At 35.3% G+C, this 14081-nt stretch overlaps 1 non-coding gene across 1 annotated transcript; it reads right to left on the bottom strand.

Moving 5' to 3' along the window:
• Positions 1-13669: 13669 nt before the first annotated feature.
• On the bottom strand, positions 13670-13776 carry LOC133317742 (small nucleolar RNA R71). Its single transcript, XR_009752361.1, has one exon. It is a non-coding gene; the product is annotated as a small nucleolar RNA R71 (small nucleolar RNA).
• Positions 13777-14081: the final 305 nt, after the last annotated feature.

Genomic DNA, 14081 nt, shown 5'->3' with positions numbered 1-14081 from the left:
GGTGATTGTATTTGCTTTGAAAATAAATCAAGCTTCCTTTGGAGGAAACAAATTATTAAACCATGCTCGAATCTCAAATATTAAAAAGGTTGCTGAATAGGAATAAATCTTTAGTGTTATGTAGTAGCACCATATATTTAATGCTATTATCATTTATTTTATGACAGGTTGACAAAAAATATTATTTTATCTTAAAAGAGAGAAAATTAAATGATAGCTGAAAAAATAATATTATATTTTTTTGTCTACTTATCGCAAAATGAATTACAGTAATGTTGAATCTTCAATTATAGTCATAAATGTAATCTGGTCAACTGGTTTTAAATTGGTATCGACCTACAGAAAGATAAGAATAATTTTAATCGTTAAATCACATCACTTTAATTATAATGTTAATTTTATTTATATATTTTTATATATTTAAATTAAATTTATGCAATTCAATGGGTAACCCAATATCCCAATTAAATCATTAATCAATCGGGGACCAGTAACACTAATTAAGATAAGAATAATTTTAATCGTTAAATCAAATCACTTTAATTAAAATGTTAATTTTATTTATATATTTTTATATAAATAAATTTATGCAATTCAATCGGTAACCCAATATCCCAATTAAATCAATAATCAATCTGGATCGAGCAACACTAATTGGGATAATTGTAGAAATTCTACATTTTTTTTTTGTCTCTGGAAATAAAGAGAGTAATTAAATGGGATATTTCTATGATAAATGGAATGCATATTTTTTTTTTACTTTGAATCTATTTATAATTTATATTTTTTATTTTTAAATTTTAACTAAAATTCACTTAAGACATTGAAAATCGTTTCTACCTACCTACCTCCTCTCTCTCTCTTTTATATATATATATATATATATATATATATATATATATATATATATATATATATATTTGAATCTTTTATCTTTTATTAATTAAAAAATAGTTATATTATTCCTGTCCCAAAACTATACACCAATTTAACTGCACTTATTTAATCAATTAAAAGAGTCACTTAATCGATTAGCATCGTTTGCCTATTCACGAGTGTGGGATTTTGTTCTTTTAGGAATTTAAGGAAGATAGAGTCGACACAAGTGCAACGCTTGCTGCTAAAGATATTGGTGATGTGAATAGGCAAACGAGTGTGAGGAAGGGTATACGCTCGTGACTCTTTTAATCGATTAAATTTGCCCCAAATTGATATATAATTTTGGAAGAGGAACAAAATGATCATTTTTTAATTAATAAAGGATAAAAAGGGTCAAAAAGCCTATATATATATTGGGACAGATCTTTTAATACTAGTATCAAATTTGAAAATTAACACCTCATCTTAGAGCTATTAGATCAAAAACGATCAATGGCTCTCAGATGATGTGTCAAATTTAAAATTTAACACTGATATCAAATGATCCTACTTCATATATATATATATATATATATATATATATATATATATATATATATATATATATGGGAAAAATATTTCTCCGGCAACTTGAGATAAGTTTATCTCTGGCCACACCAAAATTACATTGTTTTGTTTATTTATTTCCTTATATTAATTGATTCACCTTTGAATGGTTAGGATTCTCTTTTTCTCTCTTCTTTTATCACCATTGATCCATCTTTGTATTGTTATGATTTAATAGTCGGAGATAAAGTTATCTCCGGCAGCTTGAGAAATGATAAACCATATATATATATATATATATATATATATATATATATAGGCAAAATGATTTGTAATGTGACTGCATATAAGCATTGGTACAGTCACCTGAAAACTACGTTGTTTTGGGTGGGATAAAGGAAGTTCGCTTTCAAAATTAATTGTAAAAAATGAAAATATTATATTTATTTTCATCTTTGTATGGTTATGATTCCACATATTTAATGTTTTATATTTTTTTCCATTTTTATATGGTTATTATTTCCTATTTTAATGCTTTCACATTATAAAACGACGTAGTTTTACATGACTGCACTAATCCTTAGGTGCAGTCGCTTTACATCCGCTAAACTCATATATATATATATATAAATATATATATATATATGCGCGCGCGCTTGTTAATTTTAAATGGATATGTTAGCTGTAATATTAGGGTTCAATCAAAGACTAAATTACTCATCTTTTAATTAGGGGAAAAATTTTAGAACCAACTATCCAGGGGCGGATTTAGGCGGCTAGGATGGGCTGCCGTCTCCCTAAAACTTCAAAAATTTCAAGTCGAATGATAGATCTGTTATCGCCACCCTTGCAGGAGGGAACTCGTTGCTAAGGTCTTTGTCAGAGAAAGTGGGTGCAAAAGCATATAACCTGCGGAGGAAGCAGGCAAGGCAGGTCAAGAACAATAACCCCTTCAAATATCTAGTTCTTCTTCGTGAGTCTGAAGCTAGTGACGTGGCTTAAATACACTGGAGGTCTATTTGCAATCGTAACATGTGTACCACCTACGCTTGTCTTTTTGGCACTAGCTAATATGTAACGATAATAATAAAAATGAATAAGTAAACAAAGGCTTTGATGGCTTTTGTTTAATGAGAAATTGAAAATGTAATGTGTAATGAGTACGAGTCATGAACCTAAGCATGAAGAGCTTAAATAAAAACAAAAATTCCAATGCACAATTTTCTGTTAAGTTTGTGTGGTGTTCCTCTTATTTTTTTCTTTCTTGTCCTTCTTGCAAATATAAAAAGGACAACAGTATCAGATAAATGTATATTCAACTTCATTCCAACTCATAGTTGTTAGTTAGCTCCATGTTACAGTTAATTAGTGCAAGTAATTTCTATGTTATGGACCTATATAAAGCCCATATATCTAAAAGCTCAACAAAGAGTAATAACATGATAGTTGTGCAAGAGAACAATTGGGCTTATGAGTAAGAGGCCCAGAACTCACATACCCACAGGTGAAACCCTATAAATAGAAGATAAAGCTAACAAGTATGACCTAATATCTCTTTTTAACTGTTATATTGTCACTGTGCACACACGCCACCCTTTTGGCTAACACTGTTATAATTGCGTACAGTAATATGCTACCTCAGGTTATCTAATCCATAGATACCTGGAGAGAGTAACTGATCATAGATTGACCTACTAGCCCTTGGCAAGACACTTCTGTCATTCAGACAGAACATTAGTGCCGTCTGTGGGGATCCTCTATTCCCACGATAAACATGGCACACACAAGAAGCGGTTATCAACAGCCACCATCGTCGCATCATGGGCTACCACAAGATCCAATTTTAGAAGAGATACCAGCAAATGATCCTGATCTTAATAATGAACAGTTGGTTGATTATGATGTTGTTCACGTGAGCGATGTACATTTCGAATCGGCATCAACTCCAGCGGTGAACCAAGATCTACCAATCTGAGTTGCAAATGCTGGAGAGGTGCAACAAGATGCGTTGCAAATCCTACCTGAAACAAATGAAGATCAATGCATTGCTCACACTGCGATCAATGCCTATGCAAAGGATTGAGGAGATGGAGAAGCATAACAACCTTTGTCAGCAGGAGGAGGCCCGGATCCAACAAGAAGATGCCCAGAGGATCCAAGATCTGGAAACGAGATTGTTGTAGGCAAGAAATCCAAATACAAATCGTGTAACAACTTGAATCCTGGGTGACCTGTAGAAGGCAGATTCTCCCAGGAGAGTACACGAGCCAATCTAGGAACGTGGTAGAAATAATCATGTTTGAGGGAGAAACTTAGGTGAAGAAAATAGGGCTCGGGAATAACACACTTACCGAGATGATAGATTCGACCAAGAAAGAGCATTGGATACGCACAACCGAGGTCGCATTCGCGGAGATAATGCCCTCCAAGGTAGTGAAGTCGGCCGAAATAGGAGAGATGAGTATGATCAGCATGAAGTAATTGTGGAAAGAGATCAGAATCTGATTTCTAAAAGCCAAGATGTTACTGGTATTTATAGGAGAAAATATTGCAGGGGATAATATAACAACAGTCCCTTCATAGACAGGATTGTTGATGCATCTTTCCCAAAGAACCTTAACTTGGCAGAGTTTTCAAAGTATGATGAGAAACACATTGCTAGAAGGGCTTCCAATACCTCTGCTTCCGCCACCCCAATTTTGGATCTCACAGAGCAACATGAAAATATAGTGAAGTCCAAAGCTACCGTTGCTTCGTAATCCGAGATCCCAAGTGGGACTACTTCAAAAGCAGTGGTTACAGTAGACATAGGGACATCCGTACCTGCTCTTCCCGTTAGATTAAGGAGAGGGGCTTTATGGGAATCTGGAGTTGCAACCGAGCTTCGTGGTGTAACTCCTCCTCCTCCCCTTTTTTTGGTACTAGAATGTTGTCAAAGACTGAGATGAAGGAGATTCAGAAAGCCGAGCTTTATGCATATAAGGCGGCATCCTTATTGAAGCCATATTCAATTTTGCTTGAAAAATATACAAAGTTGCATGAAGAAGCAGACACACTATGTGCTGAACATGACAAGGCTGTGGGAGAGCACCAAAGTCTAGTTGACTCTTTTGCCGAGCTGGAGACCAACCTACTGCAGTCCAAGGCTAATTTAAAATTTGTTGCCATTCTTTAGACCTTGAAGCTGACAAAGATGTTATTGTCAACTTTTTGAAGGAAAAATCGAAGATTCTTCGTGAAAAAGAATCTTCCTTGAACTGCTTAACTTCTGAACATTAGAAGTTAAAGGCTGAACTGCTTAACTTCTGAACATTAGAAGTTAAAGGCCGATCTTCAAAATCAGCACAGTGACTATGATTATAGTCAATCCATGCTGGAGAAAACGGCTGAGGTTGCTTTCACCAATGTTGTTAATTAGATTAAGTTTTTTAATCCGGATATATCTTTCAGCACTGAAAAATTGCATCATTTTGGTTGTATAAAAGATGGAGCATTTGTTCCTCCCTCGTTTTATGATAACTTAGATGTGGATGATAATGTGGAAATCACGGATGCTGCCGAGGCCGCCGCCCAGAATTTTGGTGCCGAAATGACTAAAATGTTGGATCAATAATAGATTATTTTTTGAAGGGCTAGTATGCTGGCTGTATTTTGTAAACATCTTTTTTCATTAGGGTCTTTGAGCCCCTATTGGTTTTATATTGAACATCGTCGAGTTTGTTTTCGATTTTTATTTTCTACTTTCTTGCTTTAATATGCCAAAACCTTTACTTAGCTTGAATCTTATTCTTCTTGTTAACTCGGTTTTTCATTCAGATTCGATTGTTCAAATCCGTTTTCTCCCGATTAGATATCTGAAGTTTTCATTTGGATTATAATTGTTCCAATCCATATGATAAACCGGTTTAGATATGATAGGGTTTTTAATTCAGATTTTAATGTTATCCAAACAATTGATCTGGCCAAGATCTTCCGTGCGAATTTTGCTTCTTATTATTAACCTGATTTTGCTTAACTAGGTTTTAAGAGTATTAAGGCATCATGGTGACCTGATCAGGGTCATATCAATCTGCCCTTCATTTTTAAGCCTTGTTTCTTTTATCAAAACTTGTACATGTGTTGCTTATATTTATCAACACTTGGACCATAGATACGTCCCTCTATTTTCCATTACCTCGGCTAGAAAGCACAATTATGTTAATCTTTTTTTATCCAGGCTAACATACATTGCTAGATGGGCTTCCAAAATCGAGGTGGTGGAAGCAGAGGTCTTTTGTTTTCTGGCTTTTTGGTCAAAGGTGGAAGACGACTTCTTTTTTAAAGCCAATATATATCCCGGCTCGGCCATCTGTGAACCTATAATTCGATAAAAGGAGAATTATAATAAAAAAATATCCAGATACCTCGGATAGAGGATGCAACAAAAAAATGAATGTAGCTAAATGTAGCATACTAGATGGTTTGGTTGGACTAGCCTGTGCCTTAGATATAAGGGAGCCAGCGCTAACATGGCCATGGGCAGTCACATGACTGAGTAATGCCTCAACAAAAATCTTATCTTCATTTGAACGTTTTAATCGGCTGCTATTAAGAAGTGATGCTTTTGAGACTAGTAGAAAGAAAATCTCCCTTCTACCCCGTCTGAAGATATAAACCAAGGGTGTTGCCTAACTTCAGCGACAAACTTGAAGAATGATCTAGTAAAATCCTTGAAAGAATCACTATATGCATAAAACAACGTCTTGGAAGGGTGGCCACGGATATTGGGGCGATCACGGATACTGGTCCACCTTTTTAACTCGGGTGCTTCAGACCCAGTTCGTGGAGTATAAACGTTAAAAAAGTGAAGAAAAAGAGGTAGGGTGCAGGATAAGTTTAGAAATGAACAAAATTGTTTAGAAGCTACTATGTATGCCCAGCCATTGGGGTGTATTTGGGTTGGAGCAAGACGAAGGTGGTTTAAGAGGTCGATCTGAAAGTCAGAAAAGGGAAACCTGAGACCGACCTTGGTAATTAGATCCCAGTAAAAGAAAAAAGAAAGAGGTTCTTCTGAATTCCTTCCTGAGCAGACATGCTCATTCTTTGCAGTGAAGAACACATTGAATCCAACAAGTTGCCAATGGAATCCTGACTATGTCTTTTTCTCTCATATCTGATTTGAAGCTTAAAACTTTAACCGTAACCCAAGGATATGGGCCGATCAATTCAGTGCTGGGAGGTGTTGATCCTTGGTCAGCACGAGCTACCTCAATCGCTAACTCTGCAGAAGACAACTCCATAAAAACATAGAACAAGAAAATTTGGAGATTAAAACAAGAGATACATGTACCTGAACTATATAAATTACTATTCGATGAGCTAAAGGAGTCATCCAAGACATCAATAGGAAGATTTGTATTATTAGAGATGGAACCCGGTTCCCGAGTTTCTTCTTGATGTGTGCAACTACCTAAGACGGTATCATCCATGAAATCGTTGCCTTGCTCAATAAATTTGGCACCCAGGTATATGCATGCAAAGAAGGACTCATAGGCCGGCTTAATTGGGCGCGGGTTGGTAGTTGGTACATATATGCTCATTTGGGGTTGGCTAGCAGGACCAGGAGGAAGCCTAGGACGAACATTATCGAAAGGTGTGCTAGCAGGCGTACTCATAAATATTCTAATATTTTGAGCACCAGTTTCAGAAATGTTGCCTCTATTTCGACCATGATCTCGAGCCGAAAGGGGTGCAATCTAGATCCCCTAGCACCCCTCTCTCCTCAATACCCCTGCAACATTGCAGCTTGTTTTTCTTCTTTAGTTTGTGGTCTTCCAAAAATCCAATACCTCGGACCTGGTGAAAGAATCTAGATGAACCTCTCTTCTTCTTCATCAATCTCATCACTTCGACCAAAGCCACGAGAGCAGGTTGGTTTACCCCTACCACTAGAACTTCCCTCACTCATACTAAAAAAAGGTTTCACAAGGAGGGCAAGAATGAGTTATAATCAGTTCTTTACAATGAAGACCCAAACTGGATATACCCAGAAAACGTAGTAAAGGAAAAGCATATTTAAAAGCAGATATCAACATTCATAGGCAAGCCAACAGCAAAGCCAAAAATCAACATTCAAATATTATATTTGGGTTTGCAATGCAGAAACATATCAGAACATACAAACAGATGAAAGAAAAGTCACCAATATAAGTTATGAACATGAAGTATTACATGGCAGCAAAAAGTGAAGCAGCAGCAAAATGGAGGAGGAAATGCAAAAAAATGAAGATGTAGAGAGTTTTTGGAAGCAGAAACTATAACAAACGAAGGAAATGAAAGTTGCAAAGGCTAAAAAAAGAAAAGAAAATTAAACGATTAAAACCCGCGAAATAAAAAGGCAAGGGTAAAATCATAATATCTCATACCAGACAAGATGGTTGAGAGACGTACTGGCAGTTTGCATTAAATGCAAATGATGTGCGATGGTTTATGGCGAACGTTAAACAAATACAATCACGCCACCTGGAAAGAAGTTTCATTGCCTGGAAGATATAAGAACACCAAAAGCCAGTCCAAAGTAATAATCTGGTACATGACACAATCAGATACACCTAAGAACAACACATCAATAACGGCTTCAGTATCCAAGATATAAGGTTGAGAGAGAAATATTATCTCGACTATTTTAAATTATCTTCAGCTTATTCTAATAGTTCTGATAACCAAGCTGGGAAACCAGAAAGCCGAAGGCATAACCCAGAGCCTTGAGTGGCTGAGTTACACTAGCTATACAAGATGAAGATAAGGGTAACCTTTAAATAATACATCATAATATCTTGTGTACTCAAGCTATTCGATTGGGAGCAATAATTACAGTTGTATAGAAGTATGACGAGATGTGGTTATAAATTGAAAGGAAGCAAGTTGGAGCAGGGCTTAATCAAAATTATGCAAACAAGAGATCTCGACTATCATAAGTCGGATAAAAATGTGGTCTCAAAGATATTATGTGCCCCAATAGCTCGGACAACCAAGCTACTAGGCTGGGGGTAGCTGTTATGGACCTATATAAGCCCCATATATCTGAAAGCTCAACAAAGGGAAACCACAAGAGAGTTGTGCAAGAGAACAATTGGGCTTATGAGTAAGAGGCCTAGAACTCATATACCCACAGGTAAAATCCTATAAATATGAGATAAAGCTAACAGGTATGACCTAATCTCTCTCTTTAACTGTTATGCTATCATTATGCACACACACTACCCCTTTGGCTAACGTTGTTATAGTTGTGTGCAGTGACCTGCTATCTCAGGTTATCTAATCCATAGATACTTGGAGAGAGTACCTGATCATAGATTGACCTAGTAGCTCTTGGCTAGACACTTCTGTCATTCAGACAAAATAGTCTAGATGATATCATTCTATACAATAGGCAAGGTATATGCAAGGTAAATTGAAATAAAGTATTACACCAAATAAGTTATTTAATAAATGATAAAATTGTAAAAACATTATTTTATTATTTAATAATTATAGTTGTATAGTTTATTTTCTAAATTTTTTTCAAAATAAGCCAAATTTTAACTTTTGTTTTTAATCTTCCCCATCACCCAAGTATCCAACCAATAAGAAACTTGCTTCCATTTCTCATTCCTTTTCTTGATGCTTTCTATGTTAATGTTTTTCAGACTTGCTTGGGGATGTTGTCATGTGGTAGCAAATTTGCTACTCTTGTTGTTGCCACTATGGTTGTCTTGGTTACAACTGCTCTTCAGTCTTATAGTTTATATTTCCACTATTTTCTATGCTTTCACCTGTTGAAATTATAAAAAAAAAAACCATAAATGTTTTATTTAGTTTTGCAAGTTTGTATTTCAATGAGATAATGGTTCTTTTTTATGGTTTTGTTATGAATATTTTGTTCTATCTACTTGTAGAGAAGTGTTTGCCCAAAGTGGTATTGAGAAAATTTTCACCACTCTTGTAGTAAATACATTTTTTACTCAAATTAGAATGATATGAACCCAAATCAGAAAGCATTGATTTGGAGAAGCTTGAAGCTCTTATTGATGTGAAAAATATTAACTTTCAGAGAGTGCTGGAAAAGCATTGGCGAACCTACGGGATAGTAATCACTTTTATTTTAGCCCCCCTTCCCTCATATAAACTCTTAGCTCCACCATTGCAACTATCCCTAAATATGTTGGATTGAAAAAAAAAAATTCGAACAACATAATTAGCCAATCCAACCCGATTGAAATTCCGTCCATAAATTTTGTGAAATAACTTAAGAAGTTATCTTCAAGTTCCAAGAATTAAAATAGGAGGAAAAGAGTGTAAAGTGAAGAAACCAAATATTTTATCCAAAACTTGTTATTATTTAATTTATTTTCATACTATGCTGAAAAATAATATGACTATCTCAACAAGCATCTGACAAGCGGTCAACATTTTGGGACACGTTGACTGTGTCGACACACAATTTTGACCATGTTCGACATGGTCAAAAGGCAAGAATATAAAATTTTCAAAATTTTTATAAAATTAAAATAATTCTAAAATAAAATATAAATGTGTTTTTTTAAATAACCAGAGCAATTGAGGAATAATACCAGGGAGATCATGCCATAAATGGAGATCCATATAACTGTGTTCCTTCAGTTCTTCAATGCTCTTGGCGGCTTTCAACACAGTTCAGTCAGTTCTCAACAACATTGGCAACAAAATCAGCAACAATTTAGTCATCTGCAACATCTGCATACTGGCATCACTTGCGTATTGCACTTTATTTTCTACGCCAGCAGAAATACGTCGGAGATGAAGGACACGTCGCGTGCATCCCTCCATGACCCCCAACACCACCACTCCATTCGTCGTTTGTATGCATGTAAGAAATAGTTGTCGCAACCAGATCGCGACGTGACAGCGAAAGAAATTGAATATTAAAAATAATGGAATCGCCACCAAGGTCTATTTGGGAAAATATTGGAAAAATCCTTTTTGTTTGAAAATTGGCCATTGAAAACAAAAATGGATTTGGGAGTTTATTACGAGTAAGGAAGGTATAAGCACCTTACACCATTCGTTTAATAAAATGGTTACCTTATATTAATTGTGCAATTTAATGATAAAGTTTTAAATAGTTATTTCATCCAAAGAATTGATCAAAATTAATTAAAGAAAAGAAAACTAATTTTTTAAAATTTATTTTTGTACTTGACGGGATGGTTCTCGCTAGGACGTATCCCACAGTGCAATAGAAAACTCAAAGTTATGTCATCTTTAGAAAATATTTGTGTGTTGATTGATTTTAGTTTTAAAAGTAATTTTAAATAAAATCATTTGAAAGTTTTGGATTTAATGATTTCAGATCATCAAGCTGTCGCATCTAAAATAATCTGAAATGATGGTTGCTGGATTAACCAGTTGTCTGAACTCAATTAATCCTTTTAAAATAAATTGCATGTTATTATTTTCATTATTATGAATTTTATGATAAATTTAAATGAATTTTGAATCACCAAGCTGTCACGAGTAAAATAAATCAAAACAAAATTTTTGGGGTTAACAAGGCGTTGCGGCTCAGCTAACTCCCGTTTCAATTATTAGTAGATTAATCTTCTCTATTCTTTATTTTCCAACTTAATACTTTTAAATAAAAACTACGATTGTTTGTTTGTTCATTTATTATTGCTAAACTGTTTAAAATCATCAGACTATCACAATCGAAATGATTCTAAAAGTAATGGGATTAACAAGTTGTCATAACTCAGCTAATTCTTTTAAAATTAAATCCAAAAAATCATTAGATTAACAAGCCATCACGACTAAATTATTCCTATAATTTTAATATTATAATTATTCAATTCAAACAATACCCTGGAGTGCTAATATGGTGACAATAGTACTATATCTCTTTTTACCTCCATCTAAACTACGTAATAATAAAAAATAAATATAAAACCAAAGGATTAGTGGAAGATACGTGTGGGGAGTTTTTCCGTGCATGCAAAAGAAATCACAAAATATTTGGCTCAGATATAGATGCATCATGACCAGAGACAACTATATTCCCATGCAAGAACACAAAAACCAAATTCCGATGACTACTTGATAAACCCTTAGTTCATCAAGTTTTTCAGCATGAATTAGTATCAATTTGTGCGATTAAATGATGGAAAAAGAGGTTAATGTCCTAGAATTTCCTCAACTACAAGTTCAAGAAGCTTTATTGAGAATTTGTATTGTTCTTGTAGGAAAAGCAAGCTAAAAAGGCAACTGGAGAAGGAAGGAGATTTTGAAGAGGAGAAAAATGCCTAAGTGTTGAGCGCTAAAACGTCCACACAGAATGTTTTAGCGCCCTGCTGCAGAAAGAGGCCAAACCTTGCTGATGCTGAGCGCTAAAACGTCCACACAGAATGTTTTAGCGCGCTACTGCATTCTGAGGATGAAAAGTTGCTGGTCTTGGGCGCTAAAACTTCCTTCAACGAACGTTTTAGCGCCCTGATGTTGAAAAAATCTCTGGTCTCCAACGTTAAAACGTCCAAACCAAGTGTTTTAGCGCTGGAGTCAGTTGAGGACAGTTGAGCATTCACGAGGCATGGACGCTAAAATGGCCATTCATGAGCGTTTTAGCGTTCAAGTTAGTTGAAAGCAGTTGGGCATCCGTCAAGCATGGACGCTAAAACGCTCATTCTGAACGTTTTAGCGCCCATATTAAATTTCTGTTTTAAATTGTAAAACTATATAAGGCAAAGGCCTTCACAATTTGGAAAAATCTGGAGTCTCTCTCTTTCCTACATCAGATTCTCTGATCTGACTTCTCTCTAAAATTCTTAGGACTTAGTCTTTGTATTAGTTAGTTTCTCTATTGTAATTGCACTTGGAGATTGAAGATTCACTACATGGAAATGGGGTTTGATCTTTCTTCTCTTTTATCTTCCTTAGTTATGTCTGAGTAGAGTCATTGTAGTCTGAATTCAATGGAACTCAATGATATTCTTATGTATATTTGATTAATATAATGAAGTGTTTTTCATGTGTTGATATGAGATTTTCTGATTCAATTCTTTCTACTAAGGGAGGAGTGTAGAACAGGACTGTTTACACTACTCCTATATCTGACAATCTCATCACCAGGATTATAGTACTCAAGGAATTGATGCTATAGTTCTGATGTAATCTTAAGACCTTAGTATTTCATGCATATGTTAAGAAAGGAATCACCAAGGGATTAGGGTTTCTGATTAATGTATCTATCAGGGTAGTAAGGGATTACATCTTGAGGATAAGTAAATGGTTGATTAACATCACAGGAAAAAGAGTTCATCATATGATCAGTTTACATGAGTTTATTATTGAGGAAAGTTGTTTTTTGACTACTTGTTTTTATGAATCTTAATTCAAATTTTTAGAATTAAATTAATTTACTTTTAAATTAACTTTCTAGTGACAAAACATTCATGAATTTTACAAACCTTTGTTTAATTCAAATTAGTTTTCTCTGGTTCATTGGTGTTTGAATACAAATCTCTGTGGGAACGATCTTTACTCATCATTGTATTACTTGTACGACTAGTACACTTGCTAGATACGCAACAAGTTTTTGGCGCCGTTGCCGGGGATTTATTTTTCAACATTAATTGATATCATAGAAATCTGAGATTGAATCTTTTATTTTCAGCATTTTACTTTTAGTTAAGTTTTTGGTCAATTTTAATTCTGGTGTATGCGAGGTACGGTTGATCCAAATTTATTGTTGTATGATCCAGAATTAGAAAGGACAGTGAGGAAGAACAAAAGGGCAGCCAGACAAAGAAGACAGTTTGAAGAAAGGGGTGAATCCAGTGCTGTCAACCAAGAAGAGATAATGGCAGAGAACCACAGACCACCACTAGAACAGAGGACACTGGGAGATTACATGACTCCTACAGTGATCCATCCCATTGGAAGTGTTGTGCGCCTTACAGTGGAGCCAAACAACTTCGAATTGAAACCTGCTTTGATACATTTGGTACAGAAAGATCAATTTGCTGGAACCAGTGCAGAGGACCCATACTTGCACATAGAAAATTTTCTGCTGTTGAGTGATACTGTAAAAATTAATGGTGTCACAAGGGATGCAATTCTGTTGAGACCATTCACTCATTCACTGACGGATGATGCAAGGAGATGGTTGCAATCATTGCCTTAGGGGAGTATAACAACTTGGGATGATCTGCAAACCAAGTTCTTGCAGAGGTTTTTCTCAGCATCTAAGAGGGCTAAGTTGAAAGATGAAATTACAGGCTTCAAGCAAAAAGAGTCAGAATCCATCTATGAGGCATGGGAGAGATTCAAGACTTTATTGAGGAAATGTCCACAACATGGAATAGAGGCATGACAACAAGCAGCAATCTTTCTACAAGGAATGACCACCACCACTAGGACATTGGTGCATGCCACTGCTGGTGGATCATTGACCACCAAGACTCCTCAAGAAGCTTTGGATATCTTTGAATCATTGGCATCTCAGGAATTTGATAATGCCCCAGTGCCTGACAAAAGGGCAGGGATCATCAAGTTGGATGAGTATGATGTCCTATTGGCAAGGAATGACCAATTGATGCAGACACAGAAACAACAGCAACAACAGTTGGATGTTCTCACTAAGCAACTATCCTCACAAAAGGTTGCTT

This window comes from Gastrolobium bilobum, unplaced genomic scaffold (genome assembly GCF_033153095.1).
Source record: "Gastrolobium bilobum isolate Gb01-03AN ecotype WA unplaced genomic scaffold, APGP_CSIRO_Gbil_v1 utg18690, whole genome shotgun sequence".
Lineage (NCBI taxonomy): Eukaryota > Viridiplantae > Streptophyta > Magnoliopsida > Fabales > Fabaceae > Gastrolobium > Gastrolobium bilobum.
This window is presented reverse-complemented; position numbering and strand designations above follow the sequence as displayed.